The sequence below is a fragment of the Helianthus annuus genome, chromosome 6 (genome assembly GCF_002127325.2).
Source record: "Helianthus annuus cultivar XRQ/B chromosome 6, HanXRQr2.0-SUNRISE, whole genome shotgun sequence".
NCBI classification, from domain to species: Eukaryota; Viridiplantae; Streptophyta; class Magnoliopsida; order Asterales; family Asteraceae; genus Helianthus; species Helianthus annuus.
In genome coordinates this window covers 50636353-50654762 of record NC_035438.2, presented here as the reverse complement: position 1 = coordinate 50654762, position 18410 = coordinate 50636353, and positions in this window count along the sequence as shown.

Sequence of the window (18410 nt, the reverse complement as noted above, 5' to 3'; positions counted from 1 at the left end):
AGTGGTTTCAGGTGACTTTTGTGTTGTCACAGGTGTTACCTCTGTGATCTCATCTTCCAGAGTCACCTTTTTGGTGGGTTTGGGGGGCTTTTGGATAGTTTTCTTTTTTGTCTTTTTTGTGATTTTTGGTGTGGGTTTCACAGCAGGGGTTGTGCTGTTGTGATCACCATGAGCAGTGGGCTCAACAGCAGGGCCCTGAGAAGCAGTTGTTGCTGCTAAATTCTAATCAGGTACCTCTGTTTGTGTTTTTGAAGGTTTTGACAGCCTGGTGAATGTTTCAGAAGTTAGGCTGTTTATTTGAATAGGATTTCCTTGGATAAGCACATGTGCATTATCCTTTGAAAATTTCTTTTGAAGATAAAAAATTAAAAACCTTGGAAACAATAAAAATGATTTTTTTATTAACATTCTTAACCATATCATTGAAAATCTCCTGAGAGTAGTTAAAATTTTCTTCAGCCATGATAGCATAGCCCAGGTATTGGATTTTCAATGGTATTTCATTAAAAGTCGTTGTTTTATTTAACACACACATGAGGAAGGTATGGAATAAAAACCTCATGGCAGGTGGAAAACTGCCCTTTTGTAAAGTATCCTTTTTCATTTCTTCTTCATACCCTCTCTCAATGAAATCAGTTTGGTACTCTATTTTTGGGAAAGAGCTTTTACCTGTAAGATCATTGATTTAAAAAACCTCTGAAATGGTTTGAGGTGTGATGGTAACTGGAATTCCCCTTATTGATGAAGTAATAGCTAAGGTCTTTTTGTCCTTAGTTTCAAGCTTTGCATTTTTCCAGAACTCTCGTTGGGTATTCAGGTAGATGGTTTCATTGTAGGTCAACAAAGTTTTATACTTTGAAGATGAAAGTGCATCAATCATGGAATGAAAATCTGTGTTTTGACTTGTTTTTGCAAGTGAACACACGTAGTTATGATGGGTTTTTAATGGAAGATCCATGATAAATCGAAGGTGGTTAAGAACGAAGGAAGAAGATGAGTGATTTGAGAGAATTTGGTGAAAACTGCTTTTGAAAGGAATTTTGAATTCAACTCGACAGTCAAAACCCTGTTTGGGGTTTTGATCAGGGTTTTATAGGTGGAAAAAGTGAAGGCTGACGTGGCAGCGGTTACAAAATATCTGACGGCTAAGTAATGTCCATGTGACAACCTCTGATTAATAATGGATGACAGTTGTTAGGAAACCACTGATGAATCAATATCAGTGGATTAAAACATTGAGCTTTAACAACAGTCATTAACAAAGAAAATGAGAGAGTAGAGGTTGACTTTCAGCAGTGGATAATATTCAGCAGAACAGATGTTTGAAACAAACAGTGGTTATGGCAGACTTTTAAGGATTTAATGAAAATTTTCATTTTTAGCCATTTTTTAAGGATGAATTTTTGATTTTCTGAAAACATTTTAATGTTTTTATTCATAGAAAAACAGGATTTTGCTTGTTATTCCATGTTCAGCATGCCAATCCTAGAGATCAAGCTTTCAAAGGTAGATGTGTCTAAAGCCTTTGTTAGCACATCTGCCAGCTGGTCTTTAGTTGGAACTTGTTGTAGAGAAATCAAACCTTTTTCATAGCAATCCCTCACAAAGTGATGTCTAATATCAATGTGCTTGGTGGTTGAATGTGAAACTGGATTTTTGATGATATTTTCTGCTGCCTGACTGTCCAACATGAGTGGTGTCTTTAAGGCAGTGATACTAAAATCCAGCAGTTGATTTTGAAGCCATGGCAGTTGGGCTGTACAGCTTGCAGCAACAATATACTCTGCCTCAGCAGTGGATGTTGAAACAACTGCTTGCTTTTTGCTTTGCCAAGACACTAAGCAATTGCCTAGGAATTTGCTTTTTGCTTTTCCTTCAACCTCCACAAAACAATATTTTAACCCAACAGTGGTTTTAAACCACCGTTTTAACCCAACAGCAGTTTCAACAATAGTTTTCTCCACAACAAATACATTTAACTCAACTGTGGTTTCAAACATCTGTTTTCCTCCATCTGTTGACCAAAGTCAACAGATGTATGAACTACTGTTTTATTTTCAAGCATGTTCCTTCTCCAAAAAATAATATTTTAACCCAACAGTCATTTCAATCCCCTTCAACCTCCACAAAACACTATTATAACCCAACAATGGTTTTAAACCACCATTTTAACCAAATAGCGGTTTCAACCACAGTTTTCTCTACAACACTTTGCTTTATCTCAACAATAGTTCCAAACATCTGTTTTTATCCATCTATTGACCAAAGTTAACAGATGTATCAACCACTGTTTTATTTTCAAACATCTGTTCCCAATAACAAAGCTTTGATCATTTAAACATACCTTTGCCAATATTACAAGCTTTTACACTCTCAAACCTAAATATTTATTTACTTAATTTAAATAACAAACATGGTTAATAATTTTAACACAACTAATTATATAAAAACTACAAGTGTCAAACAGAGGTAACTATATAATAAACAAAGTTCAAAACAACAAACACCAATCAATAGAATACAGCATACTAATTCCAAATCAATGGGCGAAACAACATACAAAGTTCATCCATCTGTTGACCCAAGTCAACAGATGTATCAACCACTATTTTATTTTCAAACATCTGTTCCCAATAACAGAACTTTGATCATTTAAACAGACCTTTGCCAATATTACAAGCTTTTACACTCTCAAGCATAAATATTCATGTACTTAATTTAAATAACAAACATGGTTAATAATTTTAACACAACTAATTATATAAAAACTACAATTGTCAAAACAGCAAACAACATTCAATAAAATATAGCATACTAATTCCTAATCAATTGGTGAAACAGTAGTCTCGATAAGTAAAGCTCCTTTCGGACCATTGTAGTTGTCAACATGTTGGAGTTATTTCAGAAGTTCGTTGCTCAGATCAACTTCAACCATATCCCCCCAGATGCTTGTTATCAGCCACTTGATGTCTTCAATTATATTACTCCTTCGGCGCCTATCTACATAATCAACTACACGAGGATTATTGAAAACAAACACCTTCATCTAGCCTTCTTCTTTATATCTGAGCAAATCAGCAGTTAGCTCAGCAGACTTTCCAATAACAATCAAATTCACCCTCTTTGCGATGGTCAAAAAATGCCCTTGGCAAGGATTGACTACAATACTCTCTGGAAAACGAAGCATTCTGAAAGTCTCACTCAGAACATCAAAAGCAACGATGTTCCTCTCACCTAGTGGACACCAATAATTTGAAACCATAAAATATATGGTTTTATCAGCATAAACTCTTGTAGACCATGAATAACCACTTGAACCATAATTGTTTACACTACCGAAATTTATTGTTCTCCATGACTCACGATGTCGTGAGTAAACACGAGCAGCAGCTACATTACGGTAACATCTGATGTTCAGCACTTTCAGATCATTGAATTGACCAAAATAAATTCCACCAGTATCAGAGTATCGATCATGATTGTAATTGAAGTAATCATCAGACAAAACCTTATAGCACCTGGTAGTTGGATTCCAAAGAATCAGCTCACAGCAAATCCCTTCATTGCAAACTAACAACAAACCATTAAATAACGATAGAATACGTAAGAAGCTAGGGTGGACATTGTTAGGAAAACTTAAGGTTTTGCTTCTAACAACATCCAAATTACCAACAACTACGTCGTCAACGACAATTGACGTGTCTTTAAAGGAGTGAAGTTTCTTTTGTACTGAATCTCCACTTTGGAGAGCATGCATCATCTGAAATCCATGACTTGACAATTCCCTATAAAAATTCTTCGAAAGACATTTGAAACGGCCAATATCTTCTGCAGAGAGCCTTGTGAAAATCTCGTCAACAATCACTTGAAACCCAAATTTTTCCATTTTGCAGTGAACCAATGCGTCTTTGAAAGTAAAAGAAATTGTAATGATATTGATAAACAAAAAACTTTTGAAGATGATTGAGTAGATGGATGAAAACGGTAATGATCAAAACCTCTGCCCAATGTATTTTATATACCCAATGAAGGAGGTTATGACTAAATACATCATCACACGAAAGAATATGATGCGACACTCGTTAGGCTTTTAATGCATTTCCATGGGAAAAATATAAAATTAAACACGTTATTATAATTACAATTAACCTCTTCATTTACCATATGACGCCTTTACCATAAGACAGAACTGATTGAGTGACGTGCATTAATTGCAAAGTACATATCCCAAGGCATTTTGAATTTGAAATTACTGGCAATTTCAAAACCACTGCTAAGGTATATGTTTACAAAAAGAAACATCTGCTAACTTATACTTTCTTGGCGATGGGCAGTAGTTTGCACTCTTGAATGTGGGCCAGACCTTTGACATTTAAATATAGAGCAGTAGTTTGAAATTAAATGTATTTTAACTCAGAAAAAAATTGACACATCAGCAATCATCATTTAGTCATAACTCAGATAAAAAAATCTATTCATTTGCAATACAAAGATATTGCGAACATCTGTTGAAGTAGGAGATGTTCTCAATCGTAGCAAGTCAAACAGATGTTGGCAACAACAGATGTTGGCAATTGAGAGGAGAAAATTCGTTGAAAAGCTCTATAAGGCAACAACAGATGTTGGCAACAGTAGCAAGTCAAACATCCGTTAGATCAGCAGATTATGATTTAGAGCAGATGTTCTCTTTTGACAAACTTTAACTTTGACAGATCTATACACTAACAGAAATTGATACAACATCAACATAATCTAATTAAACTCAGAGACAATTTCACTTCTACATCAAAAGTACCGATCTGCAATAATCAGATGATATTAAAAATTACATAATAATACTTATTCAGCTTAAAATTACAACGAAACTTTAAAATAGGGCTGAGCAGTATACGGTTCAGAACCGCTAGAACCGGGGAACCGAACCGGAACCGCTAGATCCAAACTGTATTTTTGGATATCGGGTCCGGTTCCAGTTCTTAAACTTGGGTAAAAACGGTTCCCGGTTCGGTTCCGGTTAAAACCACGGTTCTAGTTAAAGAACCGCTAGAACCAGTTGGGATTATAAATATTTAAAACCCTGTTTATTAATGGGCTTTTCAACATCATACGACCATCCTGATTCTTATTCCCTCTTCTTATATCCATTCCACGATCTCATCTTTCATCTTCTAATTCTTCTCCATCTCTCAGCCCTAACCCTTATTGCTATCATACAAGTTCGTCTCCATCAACACATGACTTTTTTTATGATTGCATATATTTTCTTTCTAGATATTTACTTTCTGATACATTTAGTTTTCTGTATGTGAAAATAAAAATTGAAAAAAAAAATAAAATTAATGTTGATCGAATTGTAAATGTGTATAAATAGTGTAACACTTGTTTCAATTTTCAACACGATGGATGTAATAGTTTTATATAGAGATTGTTTGTGGCTTGAAATTTTTTATTGTTACTTTGCTACTTTTATTTTGGTTGGTTTGAACTTTGAATGTTGCAACTTTTAGTTAATGTTTTAAATGGTTTGGTTCATTTCTATTGAATTGTTAATTTTAGGATTTAATTGTCAACCGGTTCCCGTGAGAACCGTTTACACGAGAACCGTTTAACCGGTTCGGAACCGAACCGGAACCGTTATAATACGGTTCGGTTCCGGTTCTTAAATTTAGCAATTAACGGTTCTGGTTCGGTTCCGGTTCGGTTCAGTTCGGTCCGGTTCTGAACCGTTGCACAGCCCTACTTTAAAATCTAACAACAACAGCAAAAATTTAGTGCTTTTAGCTTTAAACTCCATCAATGTATATCTTCGACAATCGCCATGAACTCCACGGAAGTACTGAATGCATCAACATCCGATTTCTAGAAACCTGATCTCTCGTGAACAGACCAAGATGCAGTACATGAAAACACTTCTTCAGTTGTTGAAGAGTAGCCCTGTCCTCGTATACTTAATCCTTAACTTGCTTCATAAAGAGCTGCTTTAAACCAAACTTTATGCTTCTTTTAATACAAAAAAGGTAGGAAAGACCATTACTCTAGTAAGATACAATCTTATCTTACAGCAGTAGCAGATCCTTTCTTGCGTTTAGTAGTGAAGAAACACTAGATAGATGACCGGAATCAAATTATCTAGGGGGTTAGGTTCTGCATAAAAGGGTGGTTCTCTCTCGTTCGATTCGAGGGGATTGATCTTCTTCTCTGGTGAACTCTGCAAAACAGAACACCGTTAGCCTCGTCAAGGGGAGGACGGAGGTTCTCTCCTTGACCCGACTCCAGCGTGAGAATAAGTATGTGTTTATGAAGAAGAAGAAGAAGAAGAAGAAGATGTATTGACGAAGTGTGTGTAACTTGAAATTCATACCTGAATTACTCTCATATTTATAGCCGGGAGTTTTAAGCGGGAAAACCCGTTGCTTGAAATATTAACGGAAGATGCTAACCCCGTAAGCGGTTATTTTCCTTCCGTTAACTCTTTTGATCGGATTGTGTTATCACACGGATCGCGATCTTGATCAAAGGCTGGGGGATTGCCACGTGGAAAGTGAGCAAGTGGAGGTTTCTCTCCAATTCCATGCCACCATCGTGATTTCAGGATGGCCTGTGGTGATGACACGTGTCCAGACGGTTATAACCGTCTGGTGGTGCACGATTGAGTCTTCTAGAAGATTGTTGCCACAATCCAGTGTAACTTCTTACTGTGTGATACCAGCTTAGTAAATAATATCCAAGTCTGGGTATTATTTAAGCGGAAGTATTTGCTGGGATTTCTATCCCTTTGCTATAGAGAAGTGGCGCAAGGATTTGTCTACTCCCTTTTGGCACGTGGGTGTTATGCTGTCTTTCTTCTTAATTCTGTAGGGCCAGTGCGCGGCCGCGCAAGGCCTAAAGAAGGCTAAAAGACGAGGTTGTGGAATGGTCCCAAGAACTTGATATGAGGTTTTTGGGACCTTACCCCTTCAAGTCCCCCAGTCTAGTTGTGCTCTTATGGAAATAAGTGGAGCACTGGACTATGAGAGAATGGTTCTTATAGGTTTTTTTTGCGCGAAAGTGGGAAATCTTCTATAAGAAGGTACACTTTGCTTATTTTATGATTTCTGAGAATCCTGACTTTGGGTATGAAAGGTGCAGTAATGACTGTGTGATAGGCTGTCATTGTCAGATGTATGCTGCTGGTCGTGTTTCCTACGCGCACGTGAGGTCATGTCCGTGTTGTTCCCCACTCTCCCTGTCGCTTGGGTAACTGTGCTATTCCGAAAAAGGTGTTGTTGCGGTTACCTAGGCCGTTTATGGCGGTGGGTATATAAGTTTGTTTGAATTTCCCTTTCTTGTTAATCATTTCTTCATTGAAAAACTTTTTTCCTTTCGTCTTCTTCATCTGTCTCTTTAGAAAGAATTGCAATCTCTTCGTCCTATGTCAACCGGAGATCATCACGAAGATTCAACGGAAGAAATGTCTGTCGAACTTCCATCGTTGAAGTGGTCTAGGGCGACTTTTGATGGTTTGGTTCGGAATCTTAGGTTTCCGGACAACTGGGGTGCCCGTTACCTGAAGAGGGTCAGACGGTGGCGGATGCTCCGGCTGGGTATGTGACCCTATTCTTGGATTTCTTCTGTTCAGGCAACCTGTGACAAAATTTTTCCTTGAGTTTCTTGAGTATTACAAAATCCACATCTCTCAGTTGCACCCTATTGGTATGGTTAGGGTTCGCCACTTTGAATTTATTTGCCGGACGATGAATATCGAGCCGACGGTTACCCGATTCCGTGTTTTCTACCAAATGCATTATTCTCAGGGATTCTATTCCTTCGTGCAAAGAGCCTCGGCGAAGAAGATTTTGCTGAATCCCCCCAAATCTTTTCATGATTGGAAGCAAAAGTTCTTCTTTATCAAGGTGGGAGTTATCCCGATGAGAACGACTTTTAGGGGAAAAGAGGATGTTCCTACTGAAACCATTCAAACCCCTGTTGACGAAAGTTGCTACCAAGATCTGAAAGATGTTCTGTCGATTGCTTTGCCGGAGAAAGCCCTTGTTGGTGCTAGCATGAGTTTGAATTGGAGAATGGACCGGGAAGACAAACCGGTGTATACGGAAGATGATAAGGTAAAATTAGGGGTTTGCCCCTCTCTCTCTTTTTTTTTTACTTGCTCTTCTTCCCCTGCAGTTGTTTCGTTGTATGTCATTGCATTTGAGAGAGAAGGCGGAAAGATGGCTACCATTGCTAAAAAGCCGGACGAAGAGCTTTGGTATCACCGCATTATGAAGAATTTTGTTCTTCCGCGGGATGTGGATCTGTCTTTCAAACCTGCTGCCGGTGCTGGTAAGCTATTATCTTTTTAATTTTTGTCTTGCTATTTTTGCGCGTTCAAATAAGTTGTTTTTTCTGCGCTTTGTCAGTAGGCGAATTGTCGAACTTGGGCGTAGGCCCTGAGAAGAAGAGGCGCACGACAACCACTACTGTTGCGCCTAAGAGAAGTGACACTGAGAAAGCTCAATCCTCCAAGGTCAAAAATGTTGGGGGAGAGAAGAAAGGTATGCGTCATTCTTCTGACTCCTGGTGTGATTATGTGGTGGTTTCTGATTCTTTGGAGGGTCTTGCGCCTGCAGTTATCATTAGAAGACCAAAACCAGAACCAAAAGAGACTGCTGATATTCCTCCGTCCAATCCTGATGATCCCATTGACTTGGAATCAAGTCCTGAGCACTTGGTGAGGAATAAGGCAGGGAAAAGAAAACAGTCCGGCGCTGAGGCTGAAGGTCAGCCTGCAAAGAAGATTCAGAGGAAGAAAATTACCAGGAGAGGCAATTTGGACGCCTTTATTTCAGAGTCTGCTCCTAGTAAGTGTCATCTTTTGCCTTCTTCTTTTTAAGCGCATTGAATACTTTGTGACTCATAGATTTATTTTTCAGAAAAACCTACTTCTCCTATTCCCACAGAACCGTTGCTTGTGGTTAATGAAGAACTCCCACCCTCTCCTCCGCTCACTTTTGTTGCTGATTTGTTAAAGAGTACTGTGGTTCCCGAGGATGGTGCGGAAAAAGTTGTTGATCTTGGAGCTGATAATCCTGTTGATATTGCTGCAAACGCAGAAAAGGTTATTAGCCCAGAGACTGTGGATGGCGCTGGTAACCCACGAACTCCTGAAGCTGTTGCTCATGACTCAGAAAAAGAGAAAGTTACTGAGGAAATTCATGTTTCAACTTTGTCTCCCAAACCTTCTGATGCTATGCCTAAGAACATTGAGAAGGTTACTGTTGAGGAGCCAGGCTCATTTTCTGGTGCCGGCAAGAATTCTCCTATCCACCCAGAGGAAACCCTGGGGGACTATTATTATAGAACTTATTCGAAGAAAGATGCCTCCGAGATTCATGCCCCTGTTTGGAATCTGAAGAAGGGTGATACTTTCTCGGATTGGCGCGTGTGCCGGGACTGGTTGCAGGGGATATTTTCGCCTGGGGAGATTAAGTTTCAAGAAAGTCGGCTTCATGAACAAACTTACCATGCTTACCTTGAGGAGGCCGCTTCTTATGCTTCTACCACTCATCGCATAGTGCGTGAGTGGCATAGCATGCACAAGGAGTGGGAGGCTTTCAAGGTGTCAAAGAAAAAAGTTGCTGATGATGAAAACCATTTTGCCCAGTTAAAGGCTAAGCTAAAAGCTGATCAGGCCAAGTTTGAGGCTGACCGGAAAACTGAAGAGTGGTCTGTTGCGGGCTGGAAGAGGAAAGCGGAAGCCGAAGCTGCCCTCCTTTCCGAGGAGTGCAAAAACTGGAAGAAAATTTGTGAAAAGGACAATGCTGAAAAGGTGAATCTCCGTAATGTTATCAATAATCTCAAGGCTGAGATTGAAAAATTGAAGAAACAGGATGCGGAGGTTGAAAAGTTGAAAAAGGAAAAGACTGATATGGAAGCTGTGCTAGAAGAGGCGCGTTCTCACAGGGAGCGCAGTGAACAACGAGAGGTACATGCTTGTGCCACTCTTGCTCATAAAGAAAAAGAGATAGAGGAACTTACCTCTCTGCTTTCTAACCAGGAACAACTTAAAAAGGATTTGGAGCTTGTGCATTCCGAAAAAGCTGAAACCTCCCGCCGTTTGACTGAAATTGAAGAGAAACTGGAGAATTCTGAAACGGCGCGTGCCGCAGCGGAAAGCGAGCTTGAACCTTTGAAAAGTGACATGGCTTGGCTGAAGGAGCGCGGGATTGCCTGTGTAAGTTGACTTTTCGTTGCTTTTCTTGTGAAAACGTTTCGTGCTTTTTCCTTATTTTGTTTTTGCTTCTTGCTTCTTGTAGGTTGCTGAGTCAGTGTTGAATTCTGAAAAGCTGGATAAGACTGTTGCGCTCTTGGTGGTTGCTGCGCGGAATGACGGGTATGCCCAAGGTTATGCGGAAAGTTCACAGCATGTGAATAGTGCTCTGAAGGTTGACTGAGATACCAGTAAATCCGCCACTTATGGTGCCAACACTGGTGCCGCCCTTGCAGCTTTAAAGACAGAATTCGATAATTTGCAGCTTCCTGTTATGGATCTTATAAATGTTGCCTTGCAATTCGAAGATCATGTGGCGCAGTTGAAGGAGATTTTCCCTGATGAAGATGAAAATCTAGCATAGGTTTCCGTAGTTGTACTTGAACAATTTGTGTAATCTTTTTGGGATGTGGTATCCTCTTTTTTGTTAATGCGCAGTCGCGCAAGTAACTATGATACACTGCCGTGTAATTTGATGATTTTTGAATTGCATGTGTACAATTACTTTGATCAGGTAAGGCGAATGAAGGTGGTATAAAGCTCATGTGTGAACGTGTGGTCTTGTGTGATGTAATCACTGACCGTTCATAAGGCTTGTATTATATTTACCATACTGTTTTTGCACTTACCAAAAGAAATTGCATGCACTTTATAAAAAAAAAAACACAAGAATAATAGAAACTTTGTTGTTTATTTCGGGATAAGGCGCAGAGGCCGTTACAAAGTCTATTAAAATTAATTACATGTTTCTTAACTTACACTCTATTTCCTGCTTAGATTGTAGAATCCGCTTCGTTCTGCAGGGAAATCATAGAGTTGCTGCTTAGTTTTTCGCTTTTTTGCTCGGGCCTTCTTCGCCTCGAGTGATTTGCTTAATCTCTTTGCGCACGTTTTGCAGCAGATGAGTTAGCTCACCACTCTTAAGTGCCTTTTCTATCTCGGTGCGTAAAGAGATGCAGTTATTAGTGGTATGTCCGTTGTCCTTGTGGTATTCACAATACTGACTCGGGTCTTGTCCGCGTTTGTTTTTCATGGGTGGCGGAGGTTTAAACTGGTAATCTTCCGTGCTTAAAACTTCTGCGGGAGTCTTGGTTAGGGGAGTCCATTGTCTCTCCCTCTCCCTGTTCTCCTGCTTGGCTTCCCTTTGCGCGGTAAGTTTGTTGATTGTGGTTCGAGCATCTTTGGATGAATAGTTCCCCGAGCTTGAATCGCGCCAACTTTTCTTGAATTTCCTTCCGCCACTCGAGCCCAAATCTGAGGGTCGGTTATGTGGTGGTGGTGGCATGTTGGTGGTGAGATTCTTTTCTGTTTGCGCGTAAACCTTGGCCGCCGCCATTACTTTTTCCCAACTCTTCGGGAGTCCTTCCGTCCCAGACAGGACTTTTATCATATCATCGCACCTGACTGCATACTTGAATTGGGCGCGAATCAGCTGTTCATGAACGTCCCCGATTTCGAGTACCTCCTTGTTATAACGAGTGATGAAAACTTCCAGACTTTCATCATCGTGACACCAAATGTTCATTACATCCGATGTGTCCCGGATTGATCGCCTTTGCTGGCTGAAATGAACCAAAAACTTGTCGCGCAAATCTTTCCACGACGTGCTTTTCCCAATAGGTAAGTTGTCAAACCATATTCTTGCAGCGCCAGTAAGGGTCTGAACGAAGAGGTGGCATCACATTAGTAGGGTCCAGCCTCCTACCAGCCCTGCGCTTGTAAAGATTCGCAGATGATCGTCAGGGTCCGTTAGTCCGTTGAACTTGCCTACAGTAGACGAGAGCTTTTCTTTCTCTAGCGGAGCCAGAGCGATTTCACTTATAAACTTTGAATTCTCCACCACTTCAGCAGGACGATAAATCAGATCATAGTTGTGCTCAGCCTCTGGATTGTAAACCGCACCTGGTCTACACTTGTTGTAATTTGGTTGTAACCGAGTAAATACACTAGCACTATCTCCTTCTCGGTAAGTTCGATCATATTCACTGGTGTGGGTATTTCGCTGAGAACCCAACCTGGTGTGAACTGAAGGTCTCCTATGAGGGTGTGACTCGTCTCGGTACTCTCTTCGGCGATTTTCTGACTGAGTATACTCGTGTCTCGAAGGAGATCTAGAGTAAACCTCCGTGTCTTCGATTTGAACTCGGGATGGACCAGCATTGTCACGGCCCCCGACCCGGTTTGACCCGTTTCCGGAGCCGCGGGACAGAAACCCCGTGATATTTATTTAATTGAGTTTCGCAGCGGAAAATTTTGAACATCAGGATCGTTGTAAAGCTAAATTTTTCCCGATTATTTTTATTTCACAATTCGGGATAAAACCCCGATAATTTACAATACATAAGTTTAGTGATAAATTCTTATTTTAAAACATCTTTATTCATTTTGTATTGAGCCACTATTTTAAGCTTGAAATGCTCCTCAGCACTTTTCCTGATTTACAGCAGATCACCTGAAACATGTTTGAAAAAGATTTTGTCAGCGGGGAAATACTGAGTGAATCATTCATTTTACTGAAAATGACACATTTGTTATAATTCACAGTATTAAGAGTTTTTACATATGTTTATTATCAACCAACATTTCAAGAATAGGTATTTGTCACAGACCAGCTCTGTGACTGTGGTCATATCACCATTGGCTGGCCCAATGAGTGACGTATATCACTTTCTTTTAGGCTCGCCCACCTAATGTGATTAAAACAATAATAATACTGTGCACAATACCCCACATACCGGCTGCAATTTGGTGATTACATAAACTTAATCACTGTAATTATAACTTTGAAAAATTGGTTTGGAGTATTGTAAAACAATTGTTAAAAAGAGAATGACTCACATTGCAGATTTAGTACTGACAGAATATGATTTTATCCCTGTTAACCTAATTTCACAATAATGCACACAAAACAGAGTTAGTGATCAATACAGCAGTTACGATAATTTCCCGAGATCAAATACTCGCAATGAATGACCAAGTGTAATACTTCAACTCATTTATCAAAATGACAAACGACAAAGTATAGTACTTCAACTCATTATCGAATTATCGACAACGACAAAGTACAATGCTTCAACTCATTTATCGGATTACCGACAAACGACAAAGCATAGCCCAATGTGGGCGGCACTTAGACATTCTTTGGGTATATTGATCCCGGAAACTGAATCGTAATAGCGATCGAGTAATTACCCTGTTCCGCGGCAGCAATTCGATATTAGTGTGTGTTTGGTAGTAATTTAAGCATAACTCAACGTATATTATGAGTTTTTCCGTTGAATGAACATCTGAATTCAAGTCCCAACCCCTTCTATTTATACTAAAAATTGGACTCCCCCGCGTGTCGCGACAGGGAGACCTGGTCCTGTCGCGTGTCGCGACGGGTAACAATTTAGGGTAGGGTAGGTTCGTGTCCCAGTAGCTTGGATGAGTTGTTTAATCAACGAAATTTTACTTCTCCAGCAAGTTAGAGGATAAACGTTACTAGGGTTTAACCCCCCCCCCCCCCCCGAGTTTTAGGGGCCCTGATCCTGATTCCGATTGTTATGAAAATTTTAGGGTTAGTGCAGAATTACTTGGGTGTCTCAAATAGGGTTTTCTTAATAGCTAATTACCATTCTAATTATTAATTTTAATGAGAGTTGTTACATCCTCCCCACCTTAGGAAAAATCTCGTCCTCGAGATTCACTGGAATAGATGAGGATACTTGCGCTTCATTTCTGACTCTAATTCCCAAGTGTATTCCGGTCCTCTCTTGGAATTCCATTTGACTTTTACTAACACAAGTCGCTTGTGTTTGAGGAATTTGACTTTCCGGTCTTCTATTTGTAAAGGTTTTTCTATGAATTTCAGTTTTTCATTTACCTCTATGTCTTGAAGAGGTACTACCAGAGATTCATCTGATAAACATTTCTTAAGGTTGGATACATGAAATACATCATGTACTCCAGCTAGTTCTTTTGGTAGTTGTAAGCGATAAGCAACTGGTCCAATTCGTTGAATTACTGGAAATGGTCCAACATATCGGGGACTCAGTTTCCCTTTCTTACCGAATCTTACAACACCTTTCCAAGGAGATACTTTTAAAAGTACCTTGTCTCCTATTTGGAATTCAAGCGGTTTGCGACGATTGTCTGCATAACTCTTCTGGCGATCTCTAGCTGTTTTCAGTCTTTCCTTGATCTGAGTTATCTTGTCAGTAGTTTCTTGTACAATCTCAGGACCTGATAATTGACTTTCTCCGATTTCTGCCCAACACACGGGTGTTCTGCACTTACGTCCGTACAGTGCTTCGAATGGTGCAGCTTCGATACTTGAATGATAACTATTGTTATAGGAGAATTCAATCAATGGTAAATGGTTATCCCAATTACCTCCAAAGTCAATTACACATGCTCTGAGCATGTCTTCCAGAGTTTGGATCGTTCTTTCACTTTGTCCGTCTGTTTGTGGATGATATGCAGTACTTAAATTGAGTCGAGTTCCCATTGATTCTTGGAAACTTGTCCAAAATCGAGAGGTAAAACGACTATCTCTATCCGATACAATGGAGAGCGGAACTCTATGTAAGGATACTATTTCATCCACATATAGCTTGGCTAATCTTTCCATGCTAAAGGTTTCTTTTATTGGTAGAAAATGAGCTGATTTGGTTAATCGGTCCACGATTACCCAAATTGCATCATTACCTTTTCTGGTTTTGGGTAACTTAGTAACAAAGTCCATTGTTATGAGTTCCCATTTCCATACAGGCATTTCTAACTGTTGTAGTAAGCCTGAGGGTTTCTGGTGTTCGGCTTTAACTTGTGAACAGGTTAAACACTTAGATACATATTCGGCTATATCCTTTTTCATTCCTATCCACCAGAAGTTCTTTCTTAAATCTTGGTACATCTTATTGTTTCCTGGGTGTACAGTATACCTAGATTTATGAGCTTCCTCTAAAATTTTTGATCTTAAATCTCCTTGCTTAGGTACCCAAATTCTGCTTTGGTGAAATTTCCAAATTCCATCATTTCCTTGTTCTAATTCTTTTAGGTAACCTTTCATTCCTTCGGCATCGTCCTTGATTGCCGTTTTCTGGATTTCTTTCACTTGTTCCCGTAAATCTACTTGTAGATTTATTCTAAGAGCACGGACTCGCTTTTGTTTTTCATGATATTTACAACTTAAGGCGTCAGCGACTACGTTTGCTTTTCCTTCGTGATATTGAATATCACAGTCGTAATCACTCAGGACTTCCATCCATCTTCTTTGCCTCATGTTTAACTCTTTTTGCCCGAATATATACCTTAAACTCTTATGATCTGTATAGACAGTAAACTTACTTCCATACAGATAATGTCTCCAAATCTTAAGGGCAAAAACTATGGCTCCTAGTTCTAAATCATGAGTCGTATAGTTTTCTTCGTGCTTTTTCAATTGTCTGGAAGCATATGCAATTACCTTCTTGCGTTGCATTAACACACATCCGTATCCTAGTTTTGAAGCATCACAGTATACTTCAAAATCTTCCGTTCCTTCTGGTAAGGCTAAGATTGGCGCGTTGGTTAATTTCTGCTTTAAGATTCTAAAGGCTTCTTCTTGCTTTGGCCCCCATTCAAACTTAGTGGCTTTACAGGTTAGCTTAGTTAATGGTACAGCTATCTTGGAGAAATCCTTAATAAACCGTCTATAATAACCGGCTAAACCTATAAAACTTCTAATTTCCATTGCAGTTTGTGGAACCTTCCAATTGGTAATTGCTTCGATTTTAGCAGGATCTACGTGAATACCTTCGTGATTCACCATGTGGCCTAAGAATTGTACTTCTTGTAACCAAAATTCACACTTTGAGAATTTAGCGTACAGCTTTTCTTTTCTTAACAAAGTTAAGAGTGCATGTAAATGCTGACAATGCTCGGCTTGACTTTTGGAATAAATAAGTATATCATCAATAAACACGATCACAAATTTATCCAAATATGGTTTACAGATTCTGTTCATCATGTCCATGAATGCAGCTGGGGCATTTGTTAATCCGAAGGGCATGACTGTAAACTCATAATGACCATACCTAGTTCTGAAAGCAGTTTTAGGTATGTCTTCTTCTTGAACTTTCAACTGATGATATCCGGATCTTAAATCTATCTTAGAGAAATACCTAGCTCCTTGTAATTGATCGAAAAGATCATCAATCCTAGGTAATGGGTACCGATTCTTAATTGTGACCTTATTCAACTCTCTATAATCAATACACATTCTCATTGATCCATCTTTCTTTTTCACAAACAACACTGGTGCACCCCAAGGGGATGAACTAGGTTGTATAAATCCCTTGCTTAGTAATTCATCTAATTGCTTTTTCAATTCTAGCATTTCGTTAGGAGCTAATCGATAAGGTGCCTTGGCTATCGGTGTAGTTCCTGGGATTAGATGAATCCTAAATTCTACTTCTCTGTCTGGTGGTAACCCAGGTAAATCTTCCGGAAATACATCTGGGTACTCTAAGACTACAGGAATTTCCTTGAGTTCTTTGCCTTTAGTACAAATGATTACTGAAGTCATATATACTATTCCTTGGTTCCGTTCATAATTAGCAATTTTCATTACTGATATGAACTTCAATGGTTTCCGAGGTTTATCTCCTAAAATCTTAATTACCTCTCCAGTAGGTGCTTGAATTTCTATAGAATTTCTATCACATATGATTTGAGCATGGTTGGCTATTAACCAATCCATTCCTAACACAACATCAAACTCAGCTAATTTCATAGGCAATAGGTTTGCAACAAACTTATGACCTGAAAGTTCTATTTCTACTTTTTGCAAAACCTGATTAATTTCTATGGAATTCCCATCTGCAGTTTCGACTGTAAAGATCTGCCTAACTGTAGTTAATGGTAACTTAAGAGCTTGACAAAATGAAGTATTTATAAAACTTTGGTTTGCACCAGAGTCAAATAATACTTTTGCATAGACGTTGTGGACTAAAAACGTACCGGCGATCACATCCGGAATGAGTTCTGCTTCTTGAGTAGTCAGCTGAAATGCTCTAACATTCTTCTTAGTAGTTCCTTCAGCTGCCTTGGGTTTGTTGTCTGCTGGGTTGATTAACTTAGGACACTCTGGTTTGATATGTCCAGCTTCTCCACAATTGTAACAAATTATGGATTTCTTTCTGCAGTTTTCTTCCCGATGTCCGGTTGTTTTGCAAAAATTGCAAATTCTATTACACTTTCCAAAATGTCTCTTTTTGCAAAATTTGCATAATGGCACATTTGAAGATTGCCCTGTTCCTCTTTTCTTGAAATTACTACTATTACCTACCCTAAATCCTTGGGTAATTTTCTGAGCCAATTCTTTCTTCCTATCTTCATCTCTTGTACGGATTAGTTCATCGGTTAAGGTATTAGCTAATTCCACTGCATCGTCAATAGTGCGAGGTCTCGCAGCTTTAACGATATTGCGAATTTCACTAATTAATCCCCAAATATATCGAGAAATGAGTACTGGTTATGGCGAAGCCAGGTTAGGTACCACTCTCGCATATTCGAAGAATGTCGAAGTATAACCACGACAATCTACTCCGGTCATTCGATGATTTAGGAATTTATTTGCCATTTGTTCCTTTTCATACTCAGGACAGAATTTTCTTTCGACAAGATTCTTAAATTCTTCCCAAGTCATAGCATAAGCCTCTCGTCTTCCTTTTGCTTGTAGCACTGTGTTCCACCATTCTAGTGCTCCTTCCTTAAACAGATTTGAGGCATACATGACTTGATCTTCGTCAGCACATTTACTTATTGCAATTACTGCTTCGGTTTTCTCTAACCATCGCAGTGTTGCAGTTGCTCCTTCGTTGCCTGCAAATTCAGCGGGTTTACAAGCAAGAAATTCTTTGAAAGTGCAACCAGGTGTTGCAGCCTTTCGTTTCTTAGGGCGCTGCGTGTGCTGAGATTCATTGTCATGATTTATATGATCATTGCCCCCGTTTATACTATTACTGAAATTATCTTCGATAGTATGTTTGCTAGGTATGATATGTTGCGGATCGGTTGGATTTTTCATAGCAGCAACGAACATTGGAATTGCGTTGGCTATTCCTTGGGCAACCATATTTTCAATATCTTGTTTGGTCATATATTGATCTTCTGGGTGTTGCTCCGATTGATTAACTTCATT